This window comes from Ceratotherium simum, chromosome 1 (assembly GCF_057802395.1).
Source record: "Ceratotherium simum simum isolate JZ-2026a chromosome 1, ASM5780239v1, whole genome shotgun sequence".
Taxonomy (NCBI): Eukaryota; Metazoa; Chordata; class Mammalia; order Perissodactyla; family Rhinocerotidae; genus Ceratotherium; species Ceratotherium simum.
Window position 1 is genome coordinate 8,084,357 of NC_141900.1, and position 18,359 is coordinate 8,102,715.

An 18,359-nucleotide genomic window follows, 5' to 3' on the forward strand; every position below is an offset into this window, starting at 1 on the left:
ATCCCTTTAAATGATGTATTGTAATCTGAGCAAGCCCAAAGTTCTCAAGGGTGCAGTAATGGAGGCACTCACTTGTGATTTTGTTGCATCCCTGACTACCAGGCAGTGGATGCTACAGAAACTCTGGAATGGGATGTTCCCCATTTCTAATCTTCATGGCCTGGTAAATTAAGGCAAAGAATAAACGCTTCCCCAAAGAGTAAGTTTTTCCTAAGACTTATGTAACCTTCACTTTGAATGCTTGGCACGTACTGACTACACGTTTTTTTTTAAACTTTAAAAACTATTCTTTCACTAAGTGTACTAGTAAGGGGGTGAGGATTACACGCCCACCATAATATTCACCGGTACATGGGGAGAAAGACGAGGGCTACATATTAACAGTGTGAATACCTCTTACCCGCTGACTTTAGATGGTCGCAAGAACAATTCCTTGACAAGATACTTTGTTATTCTTTTATGATTTTTCTCCGGGAGGTTTACTTCATCAGGTACCTGAGTATATCTCCCCGCTCTGCAAGCTACAAAATTGCTAACTGCTTTGTGGTTGATGCTTTGAGGCATTCTATTAAATGCCCTGCTGTCCTCCCTCTGATCACTGCTATAAAGCACATTCTGATAACTCATGGCGTGTATTCATCCATTGAGGTTTGAGTTAGTTTCTGATCTGCTAACAGAAAAAAACAATTGCGTGCATACCTAAATGCAACAAGGAATATTCTACATGCTATTAAGAAGATACTCTGAAACTAATTTCCTTTTTATACATCTCAATAAATTTGCATTGGGCATGAGAGGAAAACATTCTCCTACAATTTAGAAAAAGACATGCTTATACAAGAGGCTGAAATCATTATTCCCAGTTTTTAACCATTTGAACAGTATATTAGAATGAACAATGACTACTCAGGCTTTCTACATTTAACAAACAATCAAAAATTGGCAGTTGTAAATGCTGGCTATCTTGGAAATATATTTGGTTGTTTGAAATAATCCATACAGTCAATTTGAAATATTTTGTAAGATACCGCCTTCAATAAGCAACTAGGTTACCTACATTTTGCTTAAGATGTGAAGTCATAAACTGTGTCAAGAGTTTTTAGTTTCAGTGCACTTGTTTTATAAGAAATGCTTTTCTAGGTAAAGTTTGGGTAAATGATTAAATATTTTAAAATAATGGCATGATTGCCCACACTTGAGTTATTTATATAGACAAAAGAATAGACCAGAGGGAGAACAAAATGTTTTGGGATTGGTATAGGGGATTGATATAGCTAGTAATCGGTGATCAGATTATTGCCAATGACAGGCTAGATAAAGTAAACTGTAGTAATGTGGCAAACTGTGGCTTTTTATAACTTTTTCAGGAAGCACTGATGATTCTGCAAATAGGATCTTCAGAGTGTGACAAAACACATGATTTACGAGTTACCATTAGAAAATGGTTTGACTGGCAGAACTCGATATTTCCAGAGTTCCAGGTACAACTGAAATTATGAAAAAGAAATGGCTAATGCCTTAATTGATGAGTCTTCTAGTCAGTTAAGAGGATAATGAGGTAAGATTTGTTTATGTGCAGCCACTTACAGAGGCGGTGTGTTATAAGCTACAAATACCAAGTAAAGGGAATTTTTAAAATGAGCATATTAGGGTACATACGACCAATGGTGTGACATTCCCTTCAAGAAAATCTCACTGAAAAGTAAAAGGGAAGGAACTGTAGCTGGTCCAAGGGGCTCTTCACATGGATCCCATGATGTCCCAGCCACCGGCCTTGGTTCTGCTTCTACAGCTGTGTTCAGCAGTGCTGTGGAGGAGGTGTGCTCAGACTCGAGCATTCTGTGTACACTACCCCAGCATTGAGGCTGTGCCCGGATACTTCCACAATTCATGAGGTCACTCCTGGGCTGATGAGACGGTCTCTAGCATGTATCCAGACAGTGTGCCATGACAGTCAGCTCCAGCAGTGTGCAGAAAGGGCTGGGCCTGGAGGGGACAGTTATGCTGCCTAAAGGGACACAGTCGTCCTCATTTATACTCCTGTTGGTGAAGGACTGTGAGCCAGGAAGCCCTCACCTTCCTGGGATGATGTTACTGATTTCTCTGCTTGTCCTGTCTACAGTAACTTTGTACTACTTCCTGAAAAAAGAGTCTTTAGTGATTTATCCAGGAGTTGTAGAGGCCACATTTTCCCATCAACCAATACAGTGCTTAACAGAGGACACCTAATTATTCAAATAATGGTAGTAAACTAATTCTTTAAATTTCATCTTTGAAGTGTTTGTGTTCTCTCCTCCACTTTTTTCCCAACCAATCAAAGGCAGATAGTGTGAATGGCATGATTAAGAATTGATTCTGCAGCTTTACATTTGTACAAACATTTTTTTAAAAGGCTGAATTATTTAAAAGCAAATTTAGCATGGAATATAGAATCAGAAAATCTATCAGTGGAGTGATCTCATGGAAGGCACTTGTATTCCCTATTCAGTCAGACAGGGATTTATATTCTATGGGAACCTCTGATTTTTCAGTTCCTCTGGGTGTATATTAACAATACATGCTCCAATTTACTTCATGTTATAACAAGATATTTTCTAAAAGCATATGATAAATACTTGTGTTTTCTTTAATGCTATGGCTGACAATTTTTGGGAACTGATAGAAATTTAATATTAGATTACTCAAAATGTACCTACTGATAACAACAGACTAATAAAATCAGACCAGTCTATAAAACTATAAATCTATGAGTATAAACACATTAGTTTTTATATTTATCTACAGTAGGACAGATGAGAAACTTTGAAGAATATGAATCAAATTCGGGTTTTCTGGTTTGTTCCTACGCATCTTGGATGGTGTCGGTTCAGGCTGCTATAACAAAATACCATAGGCTGGGTGGCTTATAAACAAGAGGGATTTATTTCTCACGGTTCTGGAGGCTAGAAGTCCAAGGTCAAGGCATCGGTAGATTCAGTGTCTGGTGAGACCTGCTTCCTGGTTTATGACGGCCATCTTTTTGCTGTGTCCTCACATGGCAGAAGGGGCAAGGGAGCTCCCTGGGGTCTCTTATAAGGGCACTAATCCCATTTACGAGGGCTCCACACTGTAGACCTAATCACCTCTCAAAGCCCACCTCCAAATATCATCACATTGGGTTTTAGGATTTAACATATGAATTTGGGGGAGAAACACATATTCAGTCTATAGCAGATGGTTCGCTAAGGGGGAGGACTTTGCCAGAGGACATGGGATTATTTCCCCCCAAACCCAACTGAAATGGCACATTTTCTCACAGGCTGGGGGAATTTGAGAGATGTTCAAGGATGTGGCATATATTAGGGAAAGAGAGATAATCACAAGTACTATTTATTAAGAGGTTCTTCAAGGCAAGGCATTTGTCATTTTAAATATTCATAATAACCTTGTGAATGTCGCCAGGTTAGTATCATGTAAATATAAATAATGCCTTAAAACAATTCAAGGTAATTTCCCCACAACCTTTCACCTAACACCTAACAAATAAATGAGCTAGTATAAAAATACTGGCATACCTGGGGGTAAGTTTCCATTTTGTATTTTAACTGCTCCTGTTGGCTGGAGGATTATGTGTGAGATGTATGTATTTGCATGTAACATTTATTTTAAATTTGACTCTCTCTCTGTCTCTGTGTATCTCTCTGTCTCCCTCTGTCTCTCTCTCTCTGTATATGTATATATTACACACACACACACATATATACCATTTTATAATATACATAAATCTCTTACTCCATTTAGTCTTTACTAAGAAATGCATGATTTATGAGTATTATTATTTCAATCAGTTCAATACCATTTCATTTGCCAAAGTATATTGAGAATCTTTTCTTGGCCAGGACCAGCCAAGTTCCAGCTGAGGGCTATGCAAGAATTGCCTTCCATGAGGGTGTCCCCGAGACAACTCAGTCACACCTGAACACCGTGCCCAGAAACTGGTGTACCTGGAGCCCCTGGACTGCAGAGGACATGACGGCACAGGTAACAGGGGAATTCAACTTTGACTATCCAACTCAGATGCTTCTTTTAGATAATGCCCCCATGTCACCAAAACAAGCAAGTTCAGAGTAAAAGAAAGACAAGAATGGATAAAACATTGGCGTATGTTATATGCCAAATATCTGAACAAAGTTCAACACATATTTTACCTTGTTCTAGTTCTAAAGGCCCCTTTGACCCTCACTTGTCTAACCAGCATTTCAAGTTGATTTGTTTTTCTAGTTTGGTGACCACACCCTCTGTCTACTTTGAGTTTTTGGAACCATTTTCTCTTTTAATCCTTCACATTTGGAGATATGAGTAATGCCAGCAGAGTGTCCTGAGATCTTTAGTTATCAACCACAAACTCACAAGAGAGCCCACTTCTTCTCATATTTGACGTTATATTAAATGTTTGTCTTCTGCTTTAAGTATAGGAAAATGAGCAGGAATATAAGGAGACATTTCAGTATCAAAAAAGAAATTTAAATGACTCAGTGTATGAAAATTATTAGAAATCAAAGAAATGCAAATTAATCATTGAGTTCTCATATTTTATCAAATTGACACAGCTTTAAAAGAAAAGGTAGGGGCCGGCCCCATGGTTTAGCAGTTAAGTGCGTGTGCTCTGCTGCTGGCGGCAAGGAGTTCGGATCCTGGGCGCACACCGAAGCACCACTCGTCTGGCCATGCTGAGGCGGCGTCCCACATACAGCAACTAGAAGGATGTACAACTACAACATGCAACTATCTACTGGGGCTTTGGGGGAAAAATAAAAAAGGGGGAGGATTGGCAGTAGATGTTAGCTCAGGGCCAGTCTTCCTCCGCCAAAAGAGGAGGATTGGTGTGGATGTTAGCTCAGGGCTGATCTCCCTCACAAAAAAAAAAAAAAAAGAAAGAAAGAAAGAAAAAGTAAATCTCTTCTGATCTATGTATGTGCTGTGTATGGGTTGTGCTCTTCCCAGTTACAGCTCTGTGCACTCAGTCTCTCTCCCTGGAAAACTGTCTCCCCGCTGTGCCTCCCATGCTCAGTTAATGCCCGCTAACCTTCACATCTCACTGTAGGTGACGTGCACATTGCCCATCTCAGGCGAGCTGGCTTGGTATGCTTTATATGATCCTTTATATTGTTTCCTGTCCTTTTTCTCAGAATGCTAGTTAAATGCATAATAGAATGATTATCTTTGTTGCTTTTGTTCATGATCTATGTGACCTATCCATGATTTGATGGCTAACTGTCGTGTCATTCTGGAATGGTCTATCCTTTCCCCACGAATCTGAAAAGTCCTCCGTGTCATCTGTCAGGTTTCCATACAAGCAGGCATAAGTCTATTTCTGAGCTTTTTATTCTATATCAGTGGTCTATTTGTCCATCCCTACAACTATACCAAGTTTTAAAAACCTAATTTATAGTATGTTCAATATCTGTAAAGTGAATTTCTCCATTTTTACTTCTAGAAAAATTTCAGTCCTTATCTCTTTGACACACCCCTCAATCTCTACATTCCCTTGTGCAGGAATCTCACAGGTGAGATATTAAGTTTTGTATTCTACCTCCTTTGTTTCATCGCCTTGTCTCTATGTGCTACAATGTTGCACTTTTTCTTATTACATCTACTTTCTTGCTCATTGATTTTTCTCTTTAAATGTATATCTTCTGCTGTTTAACAAGTTCATTTGGAATATCTTGTCGATTTTCACATTTTCTATTTCTGTACACTTAATTTGGTGATTTTTCAATTTTTGTGGACATTTTTTATTATCTGTTATTACTTACGGTTTCCATTTTTTTCTTTTATTTCCTGAAGCATATTAAGCATATATTTTTTATTCTCTATCTCATAATTCCAAAATCCGTGGTCATTAAAAAAGCCTGATTTTGCTGATTGTACTGACTCTTGCTAGCTTCTTCATAATTCTGTGATTTGAATTATGAATCCATATGCTGGATCCTTTTTATGTGAAAATGGTCTGAGAAATTCCTTCTGCCAGTCACATTTGGAAAATACTAATTTGGAACTATTTTCCATTGAATTATCTGTTTTGTTTGTTTGATTGTTGTTTGTTTGCTTGTGTGAGACCATGCAAGCATTGTGAATTCAGGCTCCAAACTCACATGAGAGATGACTCGCAACGTGCCTTCAGCAGATTGGGTGACTCCCTCCACCCAGAGCCAATGCTGGGATGGGCAAGTTTCCAAGTTTCCTTTATGTCTCTCTTTGGGGGATTGTTACTATTACCATTGTTACTATTATTATTATTATTTATATTTCAACTCTCACTGAGGGCATGGCTCACTCAAAGATGGCAGCTTTATGTGGGATCCCCGATACAATGTCCACTCAAGTCCATTAAAATTAGAGTTGAACATAAATCATGGTTTCCTTTTGTTGTTCTAGATTCCATAATGTTTAGCATTTGTTCTAGATTTTTAATTTTTTTAAATAAAATATTTTTATTATTATGTGTTGAATTCAGCTTCTGCCAAGGTCTGGTTGAGTAGTGTGTGAGATAGCATTTGTGACCAGCAGAGTGATCCTTTTAATACCAGGTTAAGCCTGAAAACTGAACAGTGATCACCCTTCTTACTTCTCCAGCCATTTCCAGACCCAGCTAGCATATCTCTTCTAAGAAAGCACTCTGGTGAAACAAAGTGTGCACAGGCACAAGCAGAGGGAAGAGCTGGCACCGAATTTGACACAGCTACTCAACCAGCCACTTAGTAAAAGGCCAGTGGTCTCCTGCCCTGTGCCATCTTTGTCCAGACTAATTTTGCTGATTTTCATTTTAAGTCTTCTTGTGCATCTATGAAGAGAAAAACAGAGTCTATTATTGTGTAAGCTCCATTACTAGAAGAAAATGCAAAACTTAAGTGACAATTGTTTTACATCAGTGTCATCAGTTGCTTCAAATAGAAAATGAATTAATTTCAATAATAATTTGATTTTTTTCAGGCAATTTATGGAATCAATAGAAAGCTTTTGAATATTTATTCTCTAAAAGGTGAAATAATTAATACTATTGTGAATGGGATTGTAAATTCAGATAAAATACTCAATATTTAAAAATATATATGTTTTTTGCAGTAGTATACAAATCAAAATATAGATTTTGGTGGTTCACAGCATCATGGAAAAAACAGTGTTCTTATTATATTAAGAAATTTCTGGAGCAGAAATGCACTTGATTTGGTTGTTATAAAAATACAATTCATATTGTGTCCAAACCAGCTACATTATACTACCAATAAAAATAAAATCTATGGTTGTTACAAATATTATACACACACACACATTTATTATAGTTTAACTAAACAACTACCAAATGGATATAACGAAGCTAATGCTAAATCATGTAGATGATAGATAGATAGATAGATAGATAGATAGATAGATAGATAGATGATAGATAGAGAAATAGAAAGATAATATACTATCTATCTGTTTATGTATATGTGTGTGTGTTATGTCAGCATGGTGAAATACACTTTCTTTCTTTGCTGTCTATCAACAAATCAATTAGAAAAGTATGCAGCTTTCAAAGAACTCTTTTTAAACTCAACCTAAGTGTCTACAATTGTATTGAACTATATTTAATAAAAGACTCCTCCAAAATTTGGTTTCATACTGCATAAATTTTGTTGGAAAACTGTAATAAAACCATGTGATGATTGAAGCTCCATATATTTTCAGCTTTAAAAAAATATTAACATTGAAAATAAATCCTGCAAAGAGGAAGACACAACAACCTACCTCAGATAAAGCAAGGGAGGAATTGAAAAAGGTGAATAACAATAACTCAGGTGATAGTCAAGAGTTCCTATTCTCTAATAACACTTTGGAATGCCTCAATCTGCGGGAAGAATCTTCTGAGGGAATGTCAATGTGTAATTCGATAATTTGTGTTCTGTAGCCAATTAGAATGAAGTTGAGAGAGTTTTAGTTGTCACAGAACCTAAATTTGGGGAAACCTTTAAAAGAAAAGCAAATTGATAATATATTTGATGAATCTTGTTGTGTAATATTTGTGTGAGAGAAGTTCTTTGGAAGGGGACAAATCGAAAACATCCGTGAAAGCATTTGGGCAGAAATATTTACACATTGGAGTAAGAAAAGCATTCAAATTGCGAAATGTTCTCCACTTGGCAGGTTTTTTTCCCCCAGTGCACGAGTTGTCTCAGCATCTGTGAAGAGAGCATCTCTTCTGTGGTCCACAGAGGAGAGTCCATGAGGCTGTCAGATTTTCAGATTTATTTACCGTAAACTGTGACTCTAAAGAGGATTGCAGGTAATTTTCTGAAAACAGATTAAAAATATTGAGAACATAATGTAAACATTACAATCTTCAGAAATATATCCATGGACTAGAATTAGAAACATGTTTGGCTAAGGAGCTGAAGATCATGTATGTTTGCTGAACTAGTTGTGAAAGTTCAACTGTGCCGTCCAAGATGAGCAAAAACAAATAGTGTGGAGGAAAATTACAGGATGTGTTCAATGTGGACACTAGACAGCAAATGTAGACAGCCAGTGAGGCAGCAGTCCATGAGACGTGCTGACATTTTCAGATAAATTAAGTGGAGCACGTGTGGTTGAAGCAGAGCAAGCCATGGGAGAACAAAGAGGAGTCACATTCAGGGGACACTGAATGTTCATGAGGCCCTCAGTGTCCACGGGGTCTTAAGTTGGATGCTCATTACCTCTCCAAGCCAAAATGTTTTCTGTCCAAGAAACACAGAAAAAATCTCCACCTGCTCCTCAGTTTAAGCAGAAAGTCACACGTGGCCGGACTATCCTCCCCTCTCTCTCTTTCAATCTGTTGAGCCATCTCTCAGCCTCAGTTCTGATTCTTGTGGCTACAGCGGCAGCAGGGACAGCTGCAAGAGTGACAACGCTTGTGACAACACATGGGCGCTCCAGCAGTTAGGAGTGCACCACTTCCACCAGCTGCTGCTCCTACAAGAGCACGTGCGAGGCTCCCTGGGACGCGCCAGGGCTGAAGGGCAGGGGAAGGAATCCGGAAAAACTGACTGCTTATTCAAAACAGGCCAAGTTAACCTGGACAAGGCTAAGATTTAATCCAGAAATGACTAAATTAGCTTGAAGAAAATGAGTCATTTTCACCATTGAGAAGTTATAGGAGCTCAAAAGAAACTTGAACTTAGTTACAAAATGATGTTCTATATTTCTGCACATTGAGGTTCTGAAAGTGAATTCAAATTCTACATTGTGTGTGTGTGTAAATATGCAAAAATTATTAAGACTTATTTTCGTAGTGGTGGGATTTCAGGTAAATTTTATTTTGTATTTGGTATATTTACTACATACAATTTATCGACAATGTAAATGTATAAAATTTGGAGCCATAAAAAAAGTAAATGCTATTCTTAAAAATTCAACAAAAACCTTGGCCCTGTGTGATGTATCAAGCCTGGCAGAAGTAGCACACGTGGTCAATTTTACTGGAACGTGAGAGAGTTTCTGAGTAAAAATCACCAAGTCATGATTTGATCCATCTCTGGCTGACTCGTCCTGTCACTTGCCTCCTTGTTTTCTGGCTTCTCTTCTCCTTGCTTGCCCTTTCAGTTTTGTGACATATTTGTATTTGATTGATAGTCCTATAGAAAAAGTCTGATTGAAAGTCTCAGTAATATACAGAACCTGGGTGTCAGGTGTCAGGGACAGCAACCAAATACACAGGGAGGGGCTGGAATCAGAAATCAGGCAAGTGCAGAGAGCCAGGCTGCGGCAGAGGTCCAGGGTGAACATGCCTCTTGATGGTCTGGTGGCCACTTAAAAGCTGCTCCAAAGTTTGTTTGCTTTTCCCCTAGAATCTTCTTCATGACAAGTGATTGTTTTACTTGTGTATTAATTAGCCCTCCTTTTCTAGTTATGATTCCTAAGCTACAATGACATCAGTCCCCAATTCATTCTGTGTAATGGAGTGGGAAATCTCAGCCCAACAATTTGTCAGTGGCTTTTGTGTCTTTCATGTTTGTATCTTAACATTTGCTGGATCCAGATGAATAGATGGCTTTGGTCCTCAAAAGAAATAACAATGTCAACTTCACACTTGCTTTATGATGGAAAATCTTTGCCATCATAGTTTTCACATGAAAGATATATTTGCCACTTCCCAAATGTCAAGTCTAATAGAATGGGAATATAAATGATATATTTCTTTGTAGCCATCAGCCCTTTAAGGTTATGACATGATGTGACATACCTATTTGTCATGATAAAGTAAGCACTTTTACTGATGTCTTGAATTTTTGATATTTTCAAGTACTGAAAATAGTGTAGGTTTATTCTGAATTGTACACATTTTTATATTACAGCATGTATCATGTCAGGCCTCATGTATAGTTAATTAAATTGCTACCAGTGATTCACTTGCATTAAATATTTCACTATAAAAGCAAGATTTATCAAATCTTTATTCTTTAAGTGAAAATAAAAGTAAACTTTCTGAAATAACCAAAAGGAAAAGATATAATCTAAAAGAGACAGCCCAAAATGGAAACCATAGCTCTTTTTCAAAAATAAATGTAGTTAGCAAAAACTTTGGTTTCTGTACGTAGTAAATCAAATGTATATAACACATGATACACCTGTTTAAATAAGCAAAAGCACAAATTAATTGAGCATTAAATGTTTATAAAATTAAAGTAGTGAATACAGAAATGTCATGACCAATGAATGGTTTGCTATGAAATGAGTATTTGACAGAAATTGAAGTCATAATAAACTCTGCTTATTTTTTCTATCCTCATTTTACTCTCTTCCTTCATGAAATAAAGAAATAAATTCTCATTAGTCACTGTTGGATCACTTCTTAATTTTCTAAATAATCTTATTGTTGATAAAAATAACAACAACTATTTGTCTTCATGATATCAAGTCATATCACAAGGATGGGAATATTTATATTTTAGCGTTTTCTTTGCCTGTGGCACCTAAATGAGTTTAAATTTGTTTCTGTAAATTGTCCCAAATATATATGAGTTAACAAAGCAATATTCTTTCTGGACATCATTTTTACTGGAATTTCAAATATAGCTTTACTTAAAATATATAAAAATGAATCATGAATTATCCACTGTCCCCTGTGACCTGGCGCCACTGCTACCAGTGATCACGTTTCCTGCCCAACTCCTAGTGCCTGCTACCAAGCACCTGGAACCTCTTCTGCACTAAAAACTCTGCAATGTTGGAAATGCAAACTGGTGCAGCCACTACGGAAAATAGTATGGAGGTGCCTCAAAAAATTAAAAACAGAACTCTCATATGATCCAGCAATCCCATTTCTGGGTATATATCTAAAGAAACTGATATCAGGAGCTTGAAGAAATATCTGCCCTCCCATGTTCAGTGCAACATTACTCACTTTAGCCAACACACAGAAACAGCATAAATGTCTATCTAAAGGTGAATAGATAAAGAAAATGTAGTATATACATTCAGTGGGATATAATTCAGCCTTAAAAAAAGAAGGAAATCCTTCCATTTGTGACAATATGGATGAACCTGGAGAATATCACGCTGAGTAAAAAAGCCAGACACAGAAAGAAAAATACTGTTTATCTCACTTATATGAGGAATTTAAAATAGTCACATTCATAGAAGTGGAGAGTAGAATGGTGGTTGGCAGGGTCTAGGGTGAGGGGGGAACAGGGAAACATGTTATCTAAAGCATACAATGTTTCAGTTATACGATATGAATAAATCCTAGAGATGTACTCTGCAGCATAGAGCCCTCACTTAACGATACTATATTGCATACTTAAAAAGTTGCTAGGAGAGTAGATCTTATGTTAAGCATTCTTATCACAAAAATAATAATAATAAAGAAGGCAGGAGGAAATGTTTGGAAATGCATGATATATTTATGGTATAGATTGTGAAGATAGTTTCACAGATGGATACTTATCTCCAAGCTTATCGAGTTGTATACATTAAATACATACAGCTTCTTGTATGTCAATCATACCTCAATAAAGTGGTTTATAAAACAACATTCTGCAGGGCTGGCCCAGTGCCGCAAGCGGTTAAGTGCCCGTGCTCCACTGCAGCGGCCCGGGGTTCGCCGGTTCGGATCCTGGGCACACACAGAGGCACCGCTTGGCAAGCCATGCTGTGGAGGTGTCCCATATAAAGTCGAGGAAGATGGGCACAGATGTTAGCCCAGGGCCAGTCTTCCTCAGCAAAAAAAAAGAGCGAGGAAGATGGGCACAGATGTTAGCCCAGGGCCAGTCTTCCTCAGCAAAAAAAAGAGGAGGATTGGCAGATGTTAACACAGGGCCGATCTTCCTCACCAAAAAAAAAAAAAAGAAAGAAAAACATTCTGCGAGCCAGCCCTGATAGTGTAAGGGTTAAAGTTCCACGCGCTCTGCTTCAGTGGTCAGGGTTTCACTTCCTGGCGCAGAACCACACCACTCGTCTGTCAGTAGCCACGCTGTGGCAACAGCTCACATAGAAGAACTGGAAGGAGCTACCACTAAAATCTACAACTATGTACTGGGGCTTTGGGGAGAAAAAAAAAAAAGAAGAGGAAAATTGGCAACAGATCTTAGCTCAGAGAGAATCTTTTTCACCCAGAAAAAAAAAAAATCTGCAATGTAATATCATTATCTTCCTTATACAACTGAATTTACACAAAGGGGTGAATAACCATTGAAATCTAGTGACTCTTTGTGCTTCAGCTGCAAGCTGAGAGCCCTATTTTCATATCAGCAGAAAGTCCCTCTCCTCTGCATTCTCTCTCTGCTTGAGAATGTCCAACTGATAGCTGTTTCGTACAAAAAAACGTGTCAATAGGATGCTTAGAAGGTTTTTAGAAGGGGAATTTTGGTTTAAAAGACTAATCTGAGAATGATATATGCATATATATGTATAATATAATAAATATTATTCATATATAAATGAGGTTAAATGCAAATAAATTATACTGTGATTCAAGTTAAAAACATGAATCTTTGAAATGCTGCCTAGTTGTCACATTATATCTGTTGCCCCTGCAGTCTTCTACTGTCCAGGTCGTGTGAGTCGTGTTTACTCATGACAGTGAAGTTGCCAGAGTGCACTGCCTTCTTTGAGTCACTGAGGCTCAATTAAATGAACTTTTGTATTAGATCTACTTTTCTTTTCTACCCTCCATCTTGTAAGGTTTCTTGTTTTGAGGTAAATTCAGTGTTCCGGTCACTGGTGCGTCCTGGCACAGAGAGGCCTTCAGTAAACAGCTACGAATGAGTAAAAGAGTTGTTGATTAGTGACAAAAACAATATAAATCAATGACTAGATTTTTCTTTTTTTAAGTTCTGTGTTTTACGTGCTTGAGGCACTTTTATATTAATTGCAAGTACGAAAAATTACATTTCCACTGAAATAATAATGGTAGTTTTATTGCGCATGTACTACCAGCAGCCAAGTACGGTTGCTATTATTTTATGGCCAGTATATTATTTAATTCACACCCGACCTCAAGTGAGGGGGATTGTTATCCACAATGCACCGGTGAGAATGCAAGGCGGCTCAACTGGGTTGCACAGCTTGCTCAAGGTTGCAAGCTAGCGAGTGTCAGGCTTTGCCCCCAGAATCCAGGCTCTAGGAAGATGTCTGAACTAACGGATGGCGTCGCCCTTTTCTGTTGCTGCACGTCCTCTAGTGATGCACTTCATAGTTACTGTAGGAGGTCAACACACTGGGCGGTATAAAGCCTGAGAACACGGTGCTTTCATTTTCTCCTCTACTTGAGTGGGATATTTTATCTTTGTTCTGGCAAAATCTGTTTTTTCCTCATGTGCGTTTCACTTGCAATGCTTTGTAATTGTGCTATTTTTTCTCAATGCAGCATTTTACTTGTACTTAGTTGTCTATTATTTGTTATATTTGGAAAACTGTATGCCTTCTGTCAAACATAAGATTTTAAAGGGTTTGTAACATTTAATTATGCCTTCTTAAAGATATTTTAGATTTATTTTTTGCTTTTTCATATCCCAAATCTAGGTGGATAATAAATATGAAAATACTTATAAATAATTGCTATACATTCTACCTCTCAATCACACAGTAATGGGGAAGGTGAGATTGAAGTGTGTACTCTCAGGGAACATCCAATGCTTGGTGACGATTCATGATACACAGAACAGGACAGAGATTTTATCAGCACAGCTGAACAGAGCTATTCTTCACTAACAGATGTTGATATTGGATTTATTTGTTTAAATAGAATATCTGTAAAAGTCCACCATCCTGGAAGCCAATGCTTTCTTCCTATTTGTGCATATTCCTTGGTAACAGCTTCTCTGTATTATGATTTCCATGGCAAGTGTGACAGCAGATATTAAAAAACATTTTTTCCTTGAATTTTCATGTGCTATGTCTATACAATTGTAGCTTACTCTATGTAAAAATTTTTATCTTGTAAATTAGATTTTAATTTCAATTTAGAAACCTAATAGGTTTACAAGTTCATAGCATTATTTAAAGTCACCCATCAATGAATATTTTAGAACTAATATGATGACTTTATCATTTATATGGTTAAAGTTTTTCCCATTATCATACACAGTTGTTTAAACTTTCTGTTTTTTTTTTCTGATAAAAAGCAGTTTCAACTCACAGGTTTACCTTCCTGTCTTCAGTACTTTCATTAAAATAACCCAAATATATATAATATATATATATATTTAAATCATAAGGGAGTTTTGGAAAATACAGAAGGTTGTCATCAATAACCCAAATCATTGAGGCATTTTTGGATAAGTAGAAGAAGATAGGCTTTACTTCATGGGAAAGGCCAACCCATTGAAACAATTTGAGATTCAACACAGGTAAAGGTTGCATTTGCCTGGGAAATAAGTGCTTGGGCTTCCTAGCACCCATAAGATCACAGGAAAATTAACAGAAAGACATTAGGACTGACCCTGTGCCCCACCTGGGTAGACTGAGAGCGGCATCCATGCCCAAGCTTCACAAAGCTCATTAGTGATTACTGCCTTTATAATCTTCCACCAGAGCACAGAGACACAGAGAGAAAGGAGCTGCGTCTCACTTCCTCTCAAGCTGCTACAACAAACACGGGTGTGCCAGAGGAAAAACATATTTTAAGTCATAAATACCTCTCAAGGATGAAAGATCCTCTTCAAGTAGCCATTTAGAGGTAACCTCACGGTTTCTGCTGGTTCTTTATGTTTCTGACATGTTGACTAAATGGTGTTTTTGTTCTGCTGAGCACATCAGAGTGATTTAGATATGAAAGTATGGCCTGGAGGTGCGAGCTAATTTCTATTACATAATAGAAGATGAAGAATTTGGAGTGGAGGTGGTGGGCCAACCTGAGACGTAGAGAAGGAGAAGGAAAAATCAGAGAAGAGAGAAGCAGGCAAGGGAAGCCAGCAACATGCTAAGACATTGGTGGGGCTGCACTTCAGCTGGCATGGCAGTGACAAGTCCTGGGTCCCTGCTGGTTGGAAGGGCTGTGAAGGGAGAGAAGCATAATATCTACATTAAGCTAAACCTGAGTTCATCCTGATGTCTCCAATTCTGATCCACGTGGATCATTTTGGCCTCAGCAAGAGAAGTTCTTCTTGCTACTGTATAAGTTCACACCTAGCCCTGAAAACTTCAGCAAAAACTGCTACTTTCTCAAACACTTACTTTGTATGTGTTTATGGTGCTGCATATTGTTTGTTTATTTTTTCCCTTAAAGGAAATCAGGGAAAGGGGCCTAGTTCCCTCATCTAGGCCCTAGTTGTAGGAAGTGAAATTGAATGTGCTGGACACTGAAATTATCCAAACTTCAATTCAGCAGAAGCAGGAGCTAGGAGATGAGGCTTCTGGAATGTGAGGATATCCCTTAGTTTGAACAAATCACCAAATGTCGATACAGCCAAGATTTTCTAGACATTAAGTGGCAAGGCACCTCAGAGACATTTGGGTTACCTGCAGCAGGGGAAATATGACTCAGCATAATAGTGAAATTCAGACAAGACACACTCTGGCTTTCCACTAAGCCTTTTTCCAGAGTCCACCAGGAGCTACTCATCTTCACAGAAGCTGTCCAACTTCAAAGGCTATTGGAAAACTTAGGTCATAGATAGATAGGTCGTATTTAAATAATTCAGAGGACATCGGGAACACCATCAGAGTCAGGAGACTGTACACTGTCTTGTCTTTCAGCCAAGAATTCAGGTGGTGCAGACTGTAGCCATGAGTGCTGGGAACTTTACCCCAACTTTCTACACTGATAAAACCCTCCCCTGAATGGACCTCTACCATGCCCCTCTGTTGGCGCCCTGTTCATGGACCATGCAGTGAAGCTTTCCAAGGAGCCCTGTCTCCCTCCTGCGGCATCTGGGTGAGGCCCGTCTCCTTTGGGGTGGGGGTACACCCAATTTATTGCTTGTTTATTTAGATACTAAGAACGTCTCTTTGGGGACTTATGCAACTTTCTCTGCTACTGGCTTCTTCTCCCACAAGAAGACCTGGGGTGTGATGTATGTAATAACCCCAAAACTTAAAAATAAAGTATACAGTGCATCTGCTGATTTCCTCTTTCTTTCTTCCCTCCTTTCCTCTCTGTCAAGATATTTAACAAACTGTTTGACCTTGAAGGGGGCTTGCTTCACAGGCGACCAACTAGTAGAAGTTTGTTATACAGGAAGATATGAGAGCAAATGTGTAGAAGGAAATGTGTGCAAAACACATGTCTGATATAGAGCTTGTGTCCAAGCTATACATAGACCTCTTAAATCTCAACAGTAAAAAATCAGACAAACCCAATTCAAACACGGGCAAAAGATCTGAACATTTAGCTCACCAAAGAAGACGTAGATGTTGTCACATATGAGAAGATGCTCAACATCATTTGTCATTAGGGACATTGAATTAAACGACTCTGAGATACCACTGCACATCTGTTTGGATGGTCAAAATAGGCGTGTGCGGGGAACCCCTGAAGTACCAGCTGCTGGCGGGGATGTGCAGTAACAGGAGCTCGCGTTCATTGCCAGTCTGGATGCAAAATGGTGCAGCCACTTCGGAAGAAAAACTAAATATAGTCACACCATACAATCTAGCAGTTGTGTTCCCAATACTTACCCAATTGGTTGAAAATGTATGCCCACACAAAAACCTGTATGTGAATGTTTATAGCAGCTTTTTTCATAATTATCAAAAACTGGAAGCAACCAAAGTATCGTCCTATAGGTGAATGGATAAACAAATTGTGGTACATTGATACAGAGAGAAGTTACTCAGCAATAAAAGAGGAATGAGCTAGCAAGCCAACAAAGACATGGATGAATTGTAAATGCATATTATTAAGTGAAAGAAATCAGTCTGAAAAAGTTAATTACTGTATGATTCCATTTGTGACATTCTGGAAAAGGCAAATATAGAAATGGTAAATAGATCAGTGGTTGCTAGGGGTCCAGGGCAGGGAAGTAGTTGAACAGGTGAAGTGTACAGGATTTTTTATGGTGGAGAAACTATCCTGTATCATACTTTAATGGTGGATACATGACACTGTGCATTTGTCAAAACCCATTGAACTTTATAGCACTAAAAGTAAAGCTTAATATACGCAAGTTTAAAAAAAACATTTAGGAGGATGACGAATCCCAGGATGGAATGCAGAATGTGACAAAATAATTTAACTGTGTTAGAGATGTCTGATAAAACCTCACTGAAGTGGGGAGGGAAGGGAGATGCTAACCAAAATAATTTTGGAAGAGGGTAGAGTCTGTAAGACTAAAGACAAAAGGTATTTACAGAAGCACTACACTTCAGTAGAGAAAGTTGTTTCCCATGAAGGTATGAGTTAACAATTCTGAAACTACTGTACATGTATACTGGAACTGAACAATCAATTAATGGATGGTGGATGGCTGGGGTCAGAATTCGCACTGTTAGAGTGGGAAGTCACAGAAAAGTAAGGGTAGGATGCCAAAATGATCTGTGTGGTAATGGATTAGAATTGGAGATATCAGGATGAACTCAGGTTTAGCTTAATGTAGATATAGATGGTTATATTTAGCAATATTTATAGGTGTGAGTATATATATGGGTTAATATACTCATGTATATTTCCTTACTCTCTCAGGGTTGAAGGCCTGGAAGCAATGACACCTCAGAAGCAACAAGCACATGTGGTACCCAGACCATCTTTTCTAATACTGTTTTCAAATGAAAGGAACCAGGGATCCTTGGAAAAATGGCTGATTCTAAGACTGGCACAGAAAATATACATGATGGGAGTGGAGCCTCTTGTATAGGAGAAAATGAAGATGTACTCAAAAACAGAAAGCAAAGCCCCACATTGATGGCAATACATTATAAGG